The sequence below is a fragment of the Benincasa hispida genome, chromosome 3, assembly GCF_009727055.1.
Source record: "Benincasa hispida cultivar B227 chromosome 3, ASM972705v1, whole genome shotgun sequence".
Classification (NCBI taxonomy): Eukaryota; Viridiplantae; Streptophyta; class Magnoliopsida; order Cucurbitales; family Cucurbitaceae; genus Benincasa; species Benincasa hispida.
The window spans coordinates 65,115,423-65,133,308 of record NC_052351.1 but is presented as its reverse complement, the minus strand read 5'-3'; the positions used below and the strand labels follow the sequence as shown (position 1 = coordinate 65,133,308).

Below are 17,886 nucleotides of genomic sequence, written 5' to 3'. Positions count from 1 at the left end.
GATGGGCTTTGTGCAGTTGATCAAGATCAAGGTGAACTCTAGAAATGGATAGGGTCGCTTTAGGTTTTTCCTCAATCGGATTTTTTTCCTTCGGATTGGCTGCTTGGGGCTGATCTCTAGGACCTAAAATGGCGAGTCACACTTACGGGAGATTTTTAAGTAAGTTAATGATCTCTTGACCAAATCAATGCTGGCTAGTCGCTATAGGAGGAAGAGTTATTATGGTATTAATGACTGGTTGTGAATTTCTCAATTAAGAGGAAGGATAATTGACCTCTCTTCGGCGGCTTTTGTACTAAACCTTTGAAGCGATATTGTGAAACTAGATGTCACACGAGGTTCATGTTAGTTTTGCTAAACCTTATTTGATGTTGTATGTTTTTTCAACGAGTATTTGCTTACAACCTAACGTAGGTCAATATGTTTTTGTTTTCAGCAATGTGTTTGTATTTTCGTGCAATGCCTTTAATTTGACCGATTACATACAATGGAAATAGTCTTGTAAAACGTATTTCATGGTAAACGACCTCGAATTTGTCATGATTGAGGAGTGTCCTCAAGTCCCGATCCTTGATGCACCGTAAAGTGTGCACAATGCATATGAGGTGTGGATGAAGGCTAATTCATTGGCCCGACTTCACATATTGGCTAGCATACCTAATGTTTTGGCCAGAAGGGTTGAGAACATGGTCATTGCACGCGAGATCATGGAATCGTTGTAAGAATTGTTTGAATGTCAGTTCTTACTTTTCGAGCATAAAGGAATGGATGACAAAACCAGTAGTGTCAGTTCCAAAGTTAAACTCCAAGAAGAGGAAGTAATTGTTGCTGACTCTGTTGAGGTTTATGGAAGAAGCGTACTCTGAAATGCAACTTGGAGCTTATTTAGGTTATGATATTGATCCCACTACTCTTCAAAAGAGGAGGATGTCTAAAGACAGTAAATCTGATTTATTGGTCTTGGAGATGTGTTTAGTAGAGAATGATGATTCTTCCTGGATCCTTGATTCAGGTGTTACTAATCATGTTAGTTCCTCTTACCAAGGATTCAGTTTTTGGAAAACATTGCCACGGAGAGAGATGATTCTTAGAGTAGTGAGGATGTTTCAGCTGTTGTTATAGGAAGGTTCATGTTATTTTTGGACAAGAAACGTTATCTGTTACTGGATAATGTTTTCGTAGTTCCTTATATCAAAAGGAACTTAATCTCGGTTTCTTGTCTCATTGAACAAGGGTATATTGTCTCCTTTTCTAAGAATAAAGTGTTTATTTTCAAGAATGGAATGGAGATTGGTTTTGGTTGAATGGAAAATAACTTATATGTACCAAGGTCGTTAGTCATAAAAGCCTTGTTTAATACTGAAATGTTCAGTACAGCGACAATAGCTAAAAGATCAAAGGTTTCTCCTAAGCAAAATGTCCATCTTTGGTATCTAAGGTTAGGTCACATCAACCTCAATATGTAATAGTTGTGAAAAGTGGACTTCTAAAGAGTTTAGAAGAAAACTCATTGTTGGTGTGTGAATCATGCCTCGAAGGCAAGATGACCAAACGACCTTTTACTAGAAAAGGTTACAGAGCCAAGGAAGCTTTGAAGCTTGTACATTCTAATCTCTGTGGTCTGATGAGTGTTAGAGCTCGAGGTGGGCATGAATATTTCATCTCTCTCATAGATGATTATTCAAGGTATGGGTATCTCTACCTAATGGAATGTAAGTTTGAAGCCCTTGACAAGTTCAAGAAGTATAAGGTTGAAGTTGAAAACTTATTAGGTAAGAAGATAAAAACATTACGATCTGATTATGGTGGAGAGTATATGGACCTCCAATTCCAGAACTACATGATAGAACATGGGATTGCGTCCCAACTCTCGCCCCCAGGTACCCCTCAGCAGAATGATGTATCAGAAAGGAGAAACAGAACGTTATTGGACATGCTTCGGTCTATGATGAGTTATGTTCATCTTCCAAACTCGTTTTGGGGTTTTGCAGTGGAGACTGCATGCTATATTCTGAACAACATTTCCTCGAAAAGTGTTTTTGAAACACCTTTTGAGTTGTGGAGAGGCTGTAAATGTAGTTTACACCATTTCAGGATTTGGGTTGTCCGACACATGTTAGTGACTAATCCGAAGAAGTTGGAACCCCGTTCAAAAGTTTGCCTCTTTGTAGGATACCCCAAGGAAACAAGGGGTGGATACTTCTACGATTCGAGTGTGAACAAAGTGTTTGCTTTTACAAATGGTATCTTCTTGGAAGAAGAACACATCCGAGATCATAAGCCACGAAGTAAGCATATTTTACGTGAGATTTCTAGTGAGACTGAGCCTACAAAGGGTTCAACAAGAGTTGTTGAACAGAACGATAGACCAACAAGAGTTGTTGATGTCGGTACATCTAGTAAACCAGCTCAAGAGTTGAGACTGCCTCGACGTAGTGTGAGGGTTATGAACCCACCGGATTGTTACATGTGTTTGACTAAAGCCAAGAACGTCATTTCTAATGATGGAGTCGAGGATCCCTTCAGCCATGGAATCGTTTTGTCTAAGGATCAATGTCTTAAGACACCTCAAGAGGTTGAGAAGATGAGACAGATTCCCTATGCTTCAACTGTAGGAAGCTTAATGTATGTAATGTTGTGTACCAGACCCGAAATTTTCTATGCAGTAGAGATTGTCAGTCGGTATCATTCCAATCTAGGTTTTGATCACTGGACGACGATTAAGAAAATCCTCAAGTATCTTCGGAGAACGAGGGACTACATGCTTGTGTAAGGAGATAAGGATCTAATCCTTATAGGATACACAGACTCTGACTTTCAGACCGATAGAGATTCTCGTAAATGGACATCAGGGTGAGTGTTCACTCTGAATAAAGGGGTTATAGTGTGGCGAAACATCAAGCAAGGATGCATCCGGACTCCACTATGGAAGCCAAATACGTAGACGCTTGTGAAGCAGCTAAGAAGACTGCTTGGCTGAGGAAATTCCTTACAGATTTGGAAGTTATTCCAAATATGAATTTTCCTATGACTCTTTATTGTGTTAAAAGCGGGGCTGTGGAAAATTCAAAGGAGCCTCGAAGTCATCGTCAGGGCAAGCATATAGAGCGAAAATACTACTTGATCAGGGAGAATGTACATCGCGGTGATGTATAGTCATGAAGATTGCGTCGGAGCACAAGGTTGCTGATCTCTTTACAAAGGCTCTCACGGCTAAACTGTTCGAGGGTCACCTTGAGAGTCTAGGTCTGCGGGACATGTGGCCTCTTGTCTAGGGCCAGTGGGAGATGATACTGGGGTATGCTGTAGTTTATTATATATTGTACATGTATTTATCTTGTATTGTACATTAGTCTCCCGAGGCATTAGAAAAAGTGGGAAATTTTTGGGATTGGTGTCCTAATTCTCTCGGAGACTCGTTGTTTGTAATTTATACACATTGTGATGAATAAAGTAAGAGCTATTTCTTATGGCATTTACTCATATCCAATAAACAAAGCCCCGTGGTTATTGTATGTAAACTTAAGCATGTATATGAGACACACAAGTGGATCATGCCTTAAGTGATAACCTAAATAGGTCTGTAGTACAAGGATTAAGGAGGGATTCCTGATCTTGGTGACACAACAGATCTGAACCGCTTTATAGAGGTTTGTAAGTGTTGTGAACTACTACAAATGGTAGATCCTGACCATTCATGTGGAGACATACAAGCGGGGGTATCCAAATACAAAGAGTTTGTATAAGACCGGATCACGAGATGACTAGTCTTTGTATATAACGTTGTTGATACTGGAGACTTACATCTCACCTAAAAGACCATAGGTGACATGACCTCAATCCTTAATGTTTTTGGGAATTCCTGCTTCTGAGGGCGGTCCTTTGATTAGTATGGATGAGAGTGACCGGAATTCCAACTCAACATGTCTACCTTTTTGGGGACTTGTCTGATTTGGGAGCTGGGAACTCAATTACACAAGATGGAATTCACTCCTTCCCCAAAGCAGGGATAAGTAGATAGATTGCTCCCTTAAGGGCTAATTCCGGGGCTTGAACATAGTGGCCACAACTTCTCTTTGGAAGAGAGGACTCAATCATAGTAGGACTATGACTTATGTTCATTAGAGGGATCAGTGGTACTTAAAGAGTTAGATGTAACTACAGGGGCATAACGGTTATTGGCCGAGTTGTACTTATGAGCGATCTGTGAAGGGTTATCGCATTGTTGATTGGTTAAGATGGACACATAATATATCTGTAGTAAGGAGAGTTTAGCTGTCGATCTTTAGTGGAATGCCCGGCAGTTAACAGATGGTGGATCCCGTGACTAAAGAGTTTAGGCAGTTATTCATGTACCGTTGGAGCTTCGAGTTACAGGTCCATAAGATCCCTCTTGTAGCTCAATGGTTTATATGTTTCATGAGATGAAATATTAAAACTATATGTTATAAATATACTATGGTAAGTTGGTTATCATGTATATTTATAATACTATTAATTATTGGATAATTATCTCTTTTTCTCTAATAACCAATTGAGTGAGAGGTTACTGGTGGTTTCATGGTAAACGTGAGATAAAAGAAAAAATGTTTTCCTAAATTTAGAAGTTTTTGAATTGAGAATTTCCACTCTCGAAAATTACTCATGACGGCTGTCAAGTAAATTAGATTTACTAAATGATAGCTGAAGAGAGACTAGACGATCGTGGAGTTTTTGTATACGATAAACACTCAGCTGTCCGATTAGCTAAATGATTGTGCAGCTTTTGCTAAATAATCGCATAGCGTTTGTTAAACGATTAGATATCTTCTATACGATAGACTTTGACATCTACCACTTGCTCAATCGTTTACATAATTGTTCTCCTCCGATCTCTTCCTCTAACCAAGTCCACACAGAGCCCACACTTCTAGATTCTCACACCGAGAATACCAAGGTAGCCATTATGGTGGTGTCGTACTCAACTCGACACAGTCGAGGTTTTGTGGAGGCCGTTTGCTATGTTCGTGATCTAGGTGATCGTTGTGTTCGTGGTCACTGTGAGCGTGCAGTGTAGCGATCGTGGTGTTCGAGCGTTCGTGGATTGCCGTCTTGTTGTGTTCGAGTGTTAATGATCAAGGTGTTGAAGATGAGTCTTCAAATATATGTTTGTTCTATCCCTTGATCTTTAGAAAAGTATTTTGTAATTTCATTTTATGCATGATCGTATTTTTCTGTTTCTTGATTGTAATTGTTAATGTTCATATATGATTGAAATTTGGAAAGATCCTTCCACTGCTCATGGAAATCCTCATGTCCAATTTCCTTCACACAACTATCTACCCGGTCTTACCCCTAAAATCGGAGGCTTAATGTGCCGACACTGTTTAGCCAACCCTCACCTATGTAAATCTAAGGATAATCCCGAATAAACAGGAGTTCATAGTTAGCTCAGGATTAAGGTCAAGTTATCTAGGTCATCTAAGCGAAATAGTCAGTTTTAAATAATAAACAGTGTTATAAAGTAAGAATGACTTATTTCTTGGTTCGATCTTACGCAAATTCATCGCATTGGATACCCCCACTCCTCATGTCAATACATGAACGAATCAGGATCACTTCGTTTATAGCACCTTACAATAAATTGTAACAACTATAGAGTGGGTCGCATCCGTTAGTGTTACTAGAATAAGGCACCCAACCTTATTCGTATACTATTGATTATTTTGACTATTTACTCGAACTTGGTCCACTTTTATGTCTCCACATAAAGTTCAAGTATTCATATAATAGCCATGGATCTTAGTTTATTATATTTAGTCCTTACAATGTAATTTAGAAATTCAATAACGACTTTATTGAAGAAATGTTGAATAACATCTTTATTGATAATAGAAAATGTTTAACTCTACAAACTGCGAGTTTTAGGACATACAACCCAACAAACTCCCACTTGGACTCAAACTCCAATGTTGAGTTCAATGAGAGAAAACAAAAAGAATAAATATAGTAAACTAGGGCATCAGATACCCATTATTTCTCCCACTTGCCCTAGTAGAAAGAATCTCGTAATCCTAGTCTCACTAGGTGACCCTCGAGCACTTTAGCCGAGAGGGCCTTTGTAAATGGATCAGCTAAGTTGTCTTGTGAGGCTATCTATGTAACAATCATGTCTCATCTGTGTACAATCTCCCTGATGAGAAGGTACTCTCGTTTGATGTGCTTTCCACGTTTGTGGCTTACAGGTTCCTTTGAGTTTGCAACGGCTTCACTGTTATCACAATATAAAGTGATCAGTAGGTGCATATTTGGAAGCACTCCCAAGTCAGTTAGGAACTTTCTGAGCCATACTGCTTCTTTTGTTGCTTCACTTGCAGTTACATACTTAGCTTCCATTGTGGAGTTAAGAATACAACTTTGCTTGATACTCCTCTACATTACTGCTCCTCTATTCAGAGTGAATACTGACCCCGAAGTGGATTTGCTTGAATTAATATCGGTCTAGAATTCAGAATAAGTGTATTAAGTAAGGATCAGATCCTTAGCACAACACACGAGCAAATAATTCCTCGTTCTCCGTTGATACTTGAGGATGTTCTTAACGACAGCCGATGATCATATCCTGGATTGGACTGAAATCTACTTACTATTCCGATTGCATAGCTTATGTCGAGATGAGTACACAACATGGCATACATTAAGCTCCCTACTACCGATTCATATGGAATTTGTTTCATAACCTTAACATCTTGAGGTGTCTTAGGACTTTGTTTCTTAGATAGATGAATTCCATGTCTAAAAGGAAACATTCCTTTCTTGGAATTTTGCATTTTATATCTAGACAACATCTTGTCTATATAAAATGTCTGAGATAATGCTAAAGTTTGGTTCTTTTGATTTTGAACTATTTGGATCCCAAGAACATACTACACTTCACCCAAATCTTTCGTTTGGAATTGCATAGCAACCCATCTCTTGACGAAAACCAGAAATTCTACTTCATTTCCTATGAGTAGAATATTATCAACATATAGAACCAGAAAAGTGACAGTTTTGTTAACGATTTTCTTGTACACACAAGGTTCATCAACATTTTGGTCAAAGCCATATGATTTGATCGTAGTGTCAAATCTTATATTCTAGGATCGAGACGCTTGTTTCAATCCATAAATGGATCGATTAAGCTTATAAACCTTTTGATCTTGACCCTGTTCAATAAATCCTTCTGGTTGAGACATATAGTTATTCTCCTCAAGATAGCCATTTTGGAAGCCTGTCTTGAAATCCATTTGTCAGATTTCATAATCATAAAATGTGGCTATGGAAAAGAGTATTCTAATAGAAATTATCATGGCAACCGGAGAGAAGGTTTCTTCATAGTGTACCCTCTCTCTTTGGGTAAATCCTTTTGCCACAAGCCTAGTTTTGTAGATTTGTACCTTTCTAGCTTAGTCTCATGTTCCCTTGTAGATCCACTTACAACCGATGGGCTTTACCCATTTTGGTTGATCTACAAGATCCCAAACTGAATTGTACATTGACTCCATTTCAAGATCTATGGCTTTAACTCACTGTTCTTTATCCACATGTTCCATTGCTTGTTTGAAAGTTAATGGATACTCTAAGCCATCATCAGGTATGATGACTTGAGTTTCAGTTAAGCCCATGCACTAGTCAGACTTTTCCATAACCCTCCCATTACGTCGAGGCACTCTCAACTCTTGAGAAGGACGTCGAGTACCAGTTTCATCAACAACTCTTGTTGATGAACCTACGTGATCTACAACTCTTGTTGATGCCCTTGTCGTTTCTCTAATCATTTCATCTATTACTTGCCTACTACGAGGTTGGTGATTCTTGATGTGGTCTTCCTCTAAAAAAGTTGCATTTGTCGATAGAAATACCTTATCTTCCTGAGGATCATAAAATAAACCACCTTTTGTCTCTCTAAGGTAACCTAGAAATAGGCATACCTTTGAACAATTCCAATCTTTTTAGGATTTTGCACCAACAAATGTGTTGGGCATCCCCAAATTCTGAAGTGACAAAAACTACCTTTGCGTCCACTCCATAGCTTGTAAGGTGTTTCAAAAATACTTTTCTAGGGAACCATGTTCAATCTATACATCGTAGTCTCAACTGTATGTGCCCAAAAAGAATTTGGCAACTGGGCATAACTCATCATAGAATAAACCATGTCTAACAAGGTTCTATTTCTCCTTTCTGCCACACCATTTTATTGTTGTGTGCCAGGTGCTGTTAGTTGTGACTGGATTCCGTGTTCTAAGACCTTTTCCAGAAAAGGATCTTTTAGCCATTTTACCCTCAAGACAAGATTCACATGGAGGTATTGAATTGTCTTCTAACTTATTTAGATGACCATTCTTCACCAATCTCTCATTTCTGTTGAGATTTATGTGACCAAGTCTCAAGTGCCAAAGATATGCATTTGGAGAAACTTTCCTTTTCTTATTTTGAGTCTTAGTTGTTTTAAGCATTTCGATGTTGAAAACGACTTTTACCTCAGTTGGTTTTAATATGTACAAGTTATTTTCTAATTTTGCATAACAAATATTAATATCTATCGAAGTGATGAACACTTCATTATTTTCAAAAGAAACTTTGTAATTTCGTTCCAACAAACATGAGACGGATATTAAATTGACAGTCCCGAAACTTACGCCATTAATAAGCATCGAGTTTAGTCAAAAGAAAATTTGTAAAATCACCAAACTACTCCTATTACTACTAAAATGTAGCAACAGTGGTAAATGCAGGGTCAACCCACAGAGAAGTGAAGAATTAATTGTTTTTGGGTTAGATTTGACCATGGAAAAACAGTAAAAATGAGTTTTTGGTTTTTGGTTTTAAATTGAAAACATGCAAGAAAAGGTAAAGTGCAATGGATACATAAAATGACAATAGATTCGTGTGGTTCTCGGATCAAGTAGCCATTCCATGTAATTTAAATTATTGTTTTCTGCCAAAACATCATATATTCGAATTATGCATGCATAGCTACCCAATCGATGCGAGTTAACTAATCTCTACAAAGACCGAATCAATTAATCCAAACCAATCAAGTGTCCTAACTCGTAATTAAGGCTGGAAAGACCGTGCCTCAACTAACTTACATGCTCCTAGATGCAATTGGGTCCTTAGCGGCCGTAAGGAACAAGAAACACATGCATTAAGATTCAGGATTCACCTATGTTGATTAAGTGTCAAGAGAACCATGTTCAAATAATCAATTTATTCTATAAATCTGGATTAAACATGCGATGCAAAGATTCAAGGAAACCCTATAAACCTAAACATGCCCATCTAATCTGTGCTTCAAGGGTAAATTCAAAGCATGGACGATTACAAGGATGCGTACGAGCTTGAATTTAACTAGCTAAGATATGCAACCATGATAGGGGCGTCAATCCAACACATAAAAGCAAGTCTAAATGAAAAAGGATTCAAGAAAAATATAATTCTGAATTGAAGCACAAAAGTTGCACAGAAAACTCATAAAAAAAAAAAATATTCGATCCAAGAACTAAACGAAAGATTACCTCATCGATTCATAGAAATACCGACGGGATACAATCCAAAACACGTCCATAATCTGAAAATAAAATAAAAACGAACCTAATGATACTAAAAACTGAAGAGGATAGAATGAAGTCTAACTTTGGCCTCCATCAGTTTGGCCTCCAAAGTTCAGTATGTTTTGACCTAGTGCCGAAGAGGAGTATTTATAGGAAAAATCATAGTATCGTGACGCTAAAAATAGCATTGCAATGCTGCACATTCTACCTTAGAGCGTTAGGCAAGCATCAGGCTAGCGTTGCAACCCTGTGGAAGTGGCAGTTTCATAATTTTAACTCTTTTAAAGCATGACTGCTCAAATCATCTCCAAATTGCTCCAAATTAGTCTCGTTTGACTCCAATTTCTTGGATCTACCTCCTTGGTGCATGACACCTACAAAATAAGATAATAAACACATAAAATTCATTAACGAGCCTAAATTAAGCTAAGAATAATTGCTCTTTTTGAGAGCTATCAAATATAATAAACATTTTCAAGTAAAATGTACCTATATCCTATAAGTAACTTCATATCTCCCACTGCTTTAGCTAAAACAACCTCCCCGGTCCCTACCATTAAGGTCGCTTCTCCTTCTGTAAGTTATCTCCAGGATCTAGTTTCTTGCGAGAAAATACATATATGATTAGCGGCACCTGAATCAATTATCAAGGTCTTTTTATCATTTTCCACTAAGTATGTTTCAATGACTTGTAAGTCGCATTTACTCTGTCGTTCGAATTTTTCATTCTCATCTATATTGTTCAAAACTATCGATGAGTTGGGAGATAGAGGACAATCCTCTGTTAAAACTTGTTTTGAATCATCATTTGCTAGTAATTTGCATGTTGAATTGTTATTATCGTTAATTAAAGCGGAAGCGAGTATTTTATAAGAATTCGACATGCTGAAATTTTAAACATATTCTTTTTTGCAACTAAATCCAAATCAAGTATTAGCAAAAAGTAATAATGTTCCCATAATTATTATTTATTTGCAACGATACTATAATGAGTCAGAATAAGTGCTACCGAGGGGCAGTCAAATACTCATTCACTAAAGGAACATATTTTTGACTAAATACTATCTCAAGAATAACTCATATTTCAAAAGTCATTTAGCTACCATTTTTTGTCAGAACTTACTAACACATTAGTAATTCCGTAAGTCTAACCCTCTATTTTCAGACCTCAAAGGTCGGCCCCAACGATGCTACCAAATTGGAAAGTCAAGGTTGGAAAATGGCCTAAGAAACCCTATCCATTTCTGGAGTTTGAGTTGTTCCGAATCCTATGTTACAACCCTCTGAGGGGATAGCAATCGTTAAACGACTAGCAAGGTCGACTTAAAGACAACAAGCAGGCACAACATAGGAATCTCACGGTCCAAACAAATGGAAGAGACCGCAAGACATGTTGACACATATCATTCACCCACTTACTATGAACTACTTCCCCCACTCACCTTGATGTTGACCCATACAAACACTTTCCAAATGGAGGTCACTCCCAAGGTGACACGAAGCGTCATATGAATCTCACGGTGTGAACTTTCTATGGACATGAGAGTTGAAATCAATATATCGTATATTTGAATTCACATCGAACAACTTCCTCTCATTCACCTTGATCTTGATTCACGCAAACACTTTCCGAATGGAGATCACTCCAATGGTGACATGAAGCGTCGCATCAATCTCACGGTGTGAAACTCTTTGAGCGTGAGAATTAAAATCAAAACATTACTTTTGATTTTACTATGAATAACTTCCCCTATTCACCATAATCTCGATTTATGTAAACACTTTTCGAATGGAGGTCACTCCCAGGGTGACAAGAAGCGAAACATGAATCTCGATTGTGAACTCTTAGGGACGTGATAGTTAAAAATAACATATTGGATATGTTATTAATCTCCAACTAAAGTGTTACTAAATTCCCGCTAAAGCGTTCTAATAACGTATCTCAAAGCTTTCAAGTGGCTTTGGAATCACTCAAAATGCACGAGTAGTCTGGGGAGAACTCCTCGTCCCAAGTTAATGCTACTTTAAGACCTCACTGACCAACAACATCTCCTCCTTTTGGAACTTCTTGATCAAAGTATGGTCTTGCTACCAACGCATGCTCTTCATGATCAATGCACTGCTTCCTCCGAATCTGCTCACAACCTCAATTTTTAAGTGATTCTCGAAGTGGAAATGTTTTTGTGAATTGAAGTGAAGTCCCTGGCCCTATTTATTTGCGTTCCCATTTCACCTGGTGTTGACACTTCCTGCTCCCTACATGCCTAGGCTTCCACAAATTAGGCTGCCAACACCGTCCTTTGCCACCACCAGCTTGAAGTCTCTACCTCTTCTTCATCCAGCTCAACCTATTCAGTTTGCATGCTCTTTGGTCCATCCACCTCCTATATGCATGGAGTTTGTGTTGTCTTCCTCATGCATACCTCCTTTGCATGAAATCTTATTTGTCCACGTCCTTCTAATTTAAGCTTAACCTCTTCTTGATTAGCCATTACCAACCCATAGCTATCTCATCAACATCACTTGTGCCACACTAACCTCAAGGCATCGAAGTCATTGCTTGGCCGCATACCCTTCTTCTCTAGTATGGCTCACCCTTCGCACATGCATTCAACTAGGATTATGACCATCACAATCTTCCAACGCACACTACTTTCTCTAGCCTTGTCCTTTGCACCCACATGCCTTCAGATGTTCTTGGAGCACATCAGTCAGCCTTAGATCATAGCACATCACCATCGCATACCAACACTTGGGTCAAGATAAGTCTCAATTCAACGCCTCATGCTTTGTCTTACGAATGCCTAGCCTCTTGCTAACGCATACTTTATGTAACGTCCGGACCCCCTAGGACTCAAGTTAGGTCGTTACTAAATACATGCATGCATGGAACTTAAAACGACACCCTTTTTATTGGTGAAATAAATGCTAAATAAATAAGGTAAATTCAAAAGTCCTTCATTAAATTCAAATATTAAAAACAAAGAATAAGGTACCCATAAATCATAAATGATAATAAATAAGTCTGAAAACAATTCTTAATAGTAAGTTTCAAACGTCAAAACTAAAAGAAAAAAAAAACATGAAAAGAAATCTAAATCTCATGAGCAGAAGCATAAAACTGGTCCCAGTGGCTCGATCACGAATTCCTCTTGTCAATCGTCGGTGCATCTCTACCTTTACCTGAAACAACTATATGAGAAAGGATCAGTATAAAATACTCAGTAAGTAACCCTTCTACTGAGGTCAGGCTAGGCACCTATATCCTCTAGATGCCTACCTCTGGTGGAACATATAAACGGCTTTAGTCCTCATGGGACACATACATACATGAAAAACTTATTTATATCCTATTATAGTTAAGTATGCCCACTACCTCTAGTAAATTCTATAGGACTCACAACCTCTGGTGAATCCAGAAGGAAACACAACCCGTGGTGAATCCCGAAGGAAACACAACCCCTGGTGAATCCCGAAGGAAATACAACCCCTGGTGAATCCCGAAGGAAACACAACCTCTAGTGAATTCCAAAGGAAACATAATCTCTGGTTAATCCCGAAGGAAACACAACATCTAGTAGGTATCTAACTAATTAGTAAAGACACTATCACAATCTCAACATCACAAGTATCATAACATGGTTCTATAACATACATATACACCTCAACATCATGGCTCTACAACGTGGATATATGCCTGAATAGCCTCATATCCAATACAACCTCATTGAATCAAGTATCATCTCATATTAGCATGCAAGTATCTACGTGCACAAATAAATTTTTCAGATCCTCATATAAGAATATATATAGGTCATACTATACTATCCGTCTATCATGCTATCGTTCTATCATAATATCCATCTATCATGCTAGCATATATCTAGTACTTGGCCCGTGGGCAGTTCCAGTAGTAAGATTACTTACCTCAAATCGCAAGTCCAAATATTTCCCTCCAAGCAACTACTCAATAATGAAATACAAATTAAACTTACAACATAAACCCAACATTTAATTCACACTAAGGCCCAATTCCACCCATTAATTCATAACATCAACCCCAAAAATGATTTACCCAAAGTGTGGCTTGATCAACGATCACTTCCAGACAAGCTCCAAAATCTCCAGTTAAATCCACAAAGAAAAAAAACCTCTAATTTTGATGGATAGTGACCTCAAACCTTCGAAATAAAATAGTTTAGTCATTACTTAATCCAATCATTAGTGGGTGTCCGAAGATCAACCTCAAGAACCATAAATGTTACCAAATTTCTTGTTGGAAACAAACTCGAACCCGCTGGACAGCCACTTCAATAGTTTCCTCGACTCAAATCTAAGCCAAAAATATAATTCAGATAAACTAGATTTCATTCTAAACATAATGGGTATCCCATCTTTTACCCAAAACCTCATAAAGTAAATCTTACCCAAATCCAAGATTCCAGCGAAAACCCATGCGGGAGTGGCCTATTGGCAAAAACTGATGGGCACCACTAGATTTGAAAAGAAGTCGGTCGGAATAGCGACGTCGACATGGGGAAACGCAGACGGTGGCTAGGTTTTCGATCGCGCAGGTCTGCAGCTGAAGAAAACGTAAGGCGCCGGCTAAAGCGGCGCGGTTGGAGTGGCAGACGTGTGAAGCAGCTGGAGCGCAGATCGATGGCTGGGGTGGCTGGCGGCACGCACTGCTCGCGGATCAAGGGTGGCAACTCGTGCGTGTTGGGTTCGATCGGACGGCAAACGGTCAACTTCGCTGATCTTGCAAGGCGCGGAGAAAAATCGACAGACGGACCGGTAGAGGCTGCTTAGGGCTTGACGGCAGGGAGGAAAAATTTTGAAGGAGGGGGGTGTTTATTTTATTTTATTTCCTTCTTAGTCCCTTTCATTATTATTATTTTTTTCTTTTTTTTTTTCCTTTCTCTTCCTTTCCATTTTTAAAACAACAATTCTTGCCATTGATTTCCAACACTAAACTCTGGAATTAATTTCCAATATTAATTTTCACTTAAATGATTTAAATTTTAGCAATTATACTTAAATGTCCAAAAATTCCAAAAATGCTCTCAATTAATACAAATTAATTACATAAATAAAAAAAATTGGGGTGTTACATTCTTTCCTCCTTAAAAAACTTTCGTCCTCGAAAGTTCATTCCTGAAAAAGCTCCGGGTACTGGCCGTTCATCTCATGCTCTCGCTCCTAGGTAGCCTCTTTGAACTGGTGATTCTGCCACAGGACTTTCACAAATGCAATCTCTTTGTAACGCAATGTCTTTACCTCTCTGGTGAGAATCTCTATAGGTTTCTCCTTGTAGCTCAAGTTGTCACTTAACTGCAAGGGCTCAAAGTCAACTACATAGGACGGGTCTATCACATATTTTCTCAGCATCAAAACATGGAAGACATTATGAACTTAAGACAGTGCTGGAGGCAATGCCAAACAGTGAGCTACGGGGCCAACTTGTTCCAAGACCTTAAAAGGTCCAATGAATCTTGGACTCAACTTCCCTTTCCTGCCAAACCTCAGAAAACCATTCATGGGTGCCACTTTTAAGAACACTTTAACACCAGTTTCAAATTCCAGGTCCTTACGTCTCACATCAGCATAGCTCTTTTGTCTGCTCTGAGCTGTTTGCATATGTGCCCTAATCTTTTGTATTGCCTCATTCGTGGTCTGCACTAGTTCAGGTCCTAACAATTTCCTCTCTCCTACCTCATCCTAACACACAGAAGAATTGCAACTCTTTCCATATAGGACCTCAAATGGTCACATCCCAATAGTGGATTGGTAGCTGTTATTATAAGCAAACTCCATTAAATGCAAGTGAGTATCCGAGCTTCCTAAAAACTCTATGGCACAGACACGCAACATATCTTCCAATATTTGATTCAATTGCTCTGTCTAACCATCAATCTATGGGTGAAAAGTTGTACTGAAATCTAACCGGGCCCCTAAAGCTGCCTGAAGACTCTTCCAAAAGTTAGACATGAAACGAGGGTCTCTGTCCGACACGATGGACACAGGCACTCCATGCAATCTCACCACCTCCTTCATGTATAACTGTGCCTTATTTACTAAAAAGGTGGACTTTCTTAGTATAAAATGTGCTAAGTTTGTAAGTCTATCTTACCACAACCCAAATTGCTAGTGAAACCTTTGACTGTCCGTGGCAAACCCTACATGAAGTCCTTAGACACATGCTCCTACTTCCATTCTAGCACATTCATTGGTTGTAACAAGCCTGTTGGTTTCTGCCTCGGCTTTCACTTATTGGCACAACAAACACTTATGATGAACTCCGCAATCTCTCTTTTCATATCATTCACTAGTAAATAACGTTTCAAGTCCCGATACATCTTGGTGCTGTCGGGATAAAAAAATAAGGAACTGTGAGCCTCTGACAACAACTCATTCTTAAATATCATAATCTGTTTGGCATGCATAAAAGTCCCTAATTGAGGAGACTACCTTCCGCTAATACCGAGAATTCGCCTTCCTGGCCTGACTCCACCTTTCGAACTCTCTCCTCCAAATAAGGGTCACATCGGTGCGCATCAATAATCCTCTGCCTTAGACTCGGTCGCACTGATGATAACTTATAGAAATACAAGTTATTTATGAACCTTATCTAGATATTGCAGCCAAAAGTTAGTGTATATGTGTCAATTGTATGGAAATTAGCTTAGAACTACAATAATTGTAAATGATCGCAATTACACCCACTAACACCATAAAGATGGAAGAGAAGCCGAATTTTACTCTGATTTGCAGGAAACCAAGTCACCGCTTGCGCTCAAGGCTCACAAGAATCCGATCAACGCATCTCTGTCACATTGCGCCCATCAATCACCAATGAAGAGACGATTACCGCAATAATGACGCAATGCAACAGTCGATCCAGAGCTGACTTTCAACCGCATGCGGTAATAAAAACAACACCGCATGCGAACTCACGATCGAAAGATGCAGCTGAGCAACGCAAAAGCGGAGGATTAAGCCACGTGTACAACTAACGGTTGTGTAGAATTGATGATCTGATTGCATAACAGAAGGGATAATATCCCTCCATCTTTGGAATTACCAAAACAATCAGTGGAAACCACAAGGCTAGAGTCAAAGACCTACACCTATAAATACCCCATAGATTTTAGAGAAAACTTATGCTACTTGATACGGGGCGAATTACTGCTAAAGTGTTGAGAGAAAAGGCTGAGCTGAGTGCTTAATTGAAGAAATCCGGGAAGAAGACGAGACAAGGCTGAGAGGTAAGTCTCAAATCTATTCTGTCAAATACCCGATTTGAAGCTCTGTGTAAAGATCCCTGCTACCGGTTGAGCAAGCGTGAGAGGGAAGCTCTTCCTATCATTAAATCCATCCAATTCGGCAAGTAGATCTCCATCGAATCGGCGCCAAGACGTTGGTGTTTGTTTGTATCTGTTCTATTTCTTTCATCGTTGTATTTCACTTTCTCTTTATCTCTTCATTCACACACCATGTATCGAACGCTTAATAGACATATTAAATGTTTCGATAGCTTTCATATACCATTCTCTGTCTATTTTCGTTCCTCCATTTATCACTTTCTCCATGATGTCTTTTCAATCCCCTGATAGTTAATATGAATCAAACGAGTACTTAATCTGTGTTTAAGGTATAAAATGTGTTTAGCTAAGGAATGCTAGATGGCATCCTCACCTGCGAGAGCACAAGTGAAGATGCCATTCTGATCTATCGAGAGAAGATTAGAAGAATGTGTTAACTAAAGTGAGTAGTACTTCCAGACATGGAAGCAACCATGCGTTCATTACGTTAGTCTCTGTCTCACCACAGGCATGTGGGAACGCGGCCGATCACTGAAAGGTGTACGCCAGGGGAAGAGCGGAACCGTATTTATAGCTTCAGTGCAATTGAGGACTTACGTTGTTTATCTTATTTATCTTTCTCTTTCTATTCTATTCATAAGACTTGTCGCCGCATCCCATGTTCTTTGCATAACCTTCACAGCCAGCCTTGACTCCAGCATCGTGTATCATTAAGCCTGTGTCTTGTATCATCTAGCTTAGGTTTACTGTATTTTATTTTCATTATCGCATATTTATTGCTTTCATTTACTTTACCGCAATTTTATATACTTGTACATAAAACACCCTTTTAAAGATTGAAAAACATGGTCGCATATATCACGGACATACCACAATAACCTAAAACAGTCCCTGTGTTCGACCTCGGATCACACCAAAAAACTTGCGGTGAAATTACACTTGGTTCCATCATAAGGAAACTTGTGACAACGCATGGCATACTATGTGAA

General features: G+C 38.8%; 1 long non-coding RNA gene across 1 annotated transcript; it reads right to left on the bottom strand.

Moving 5' to 3' along the window:
- Nucleotides 1-12,976: 12,976 nt before the first annotated feature.
- Nucleotides 12,977-14,438, bottom strand: LOC120074170. The gene is made up of 3 exons (XR_005480915.1): nucleotides 14,003-14,438; nucleotides 13,841-13,908; nucleotides 12,977-13,756 (listed from the first exon to the last, which is right to left on the bottom strand). It is a non-coding gene; the product is annotated as an uncharacterized LOC120074170 (long non-coding RNA).
- Between the last annotated feature and the right edge of the window lie 3,448 nt (nucleotides 14,439-17,886).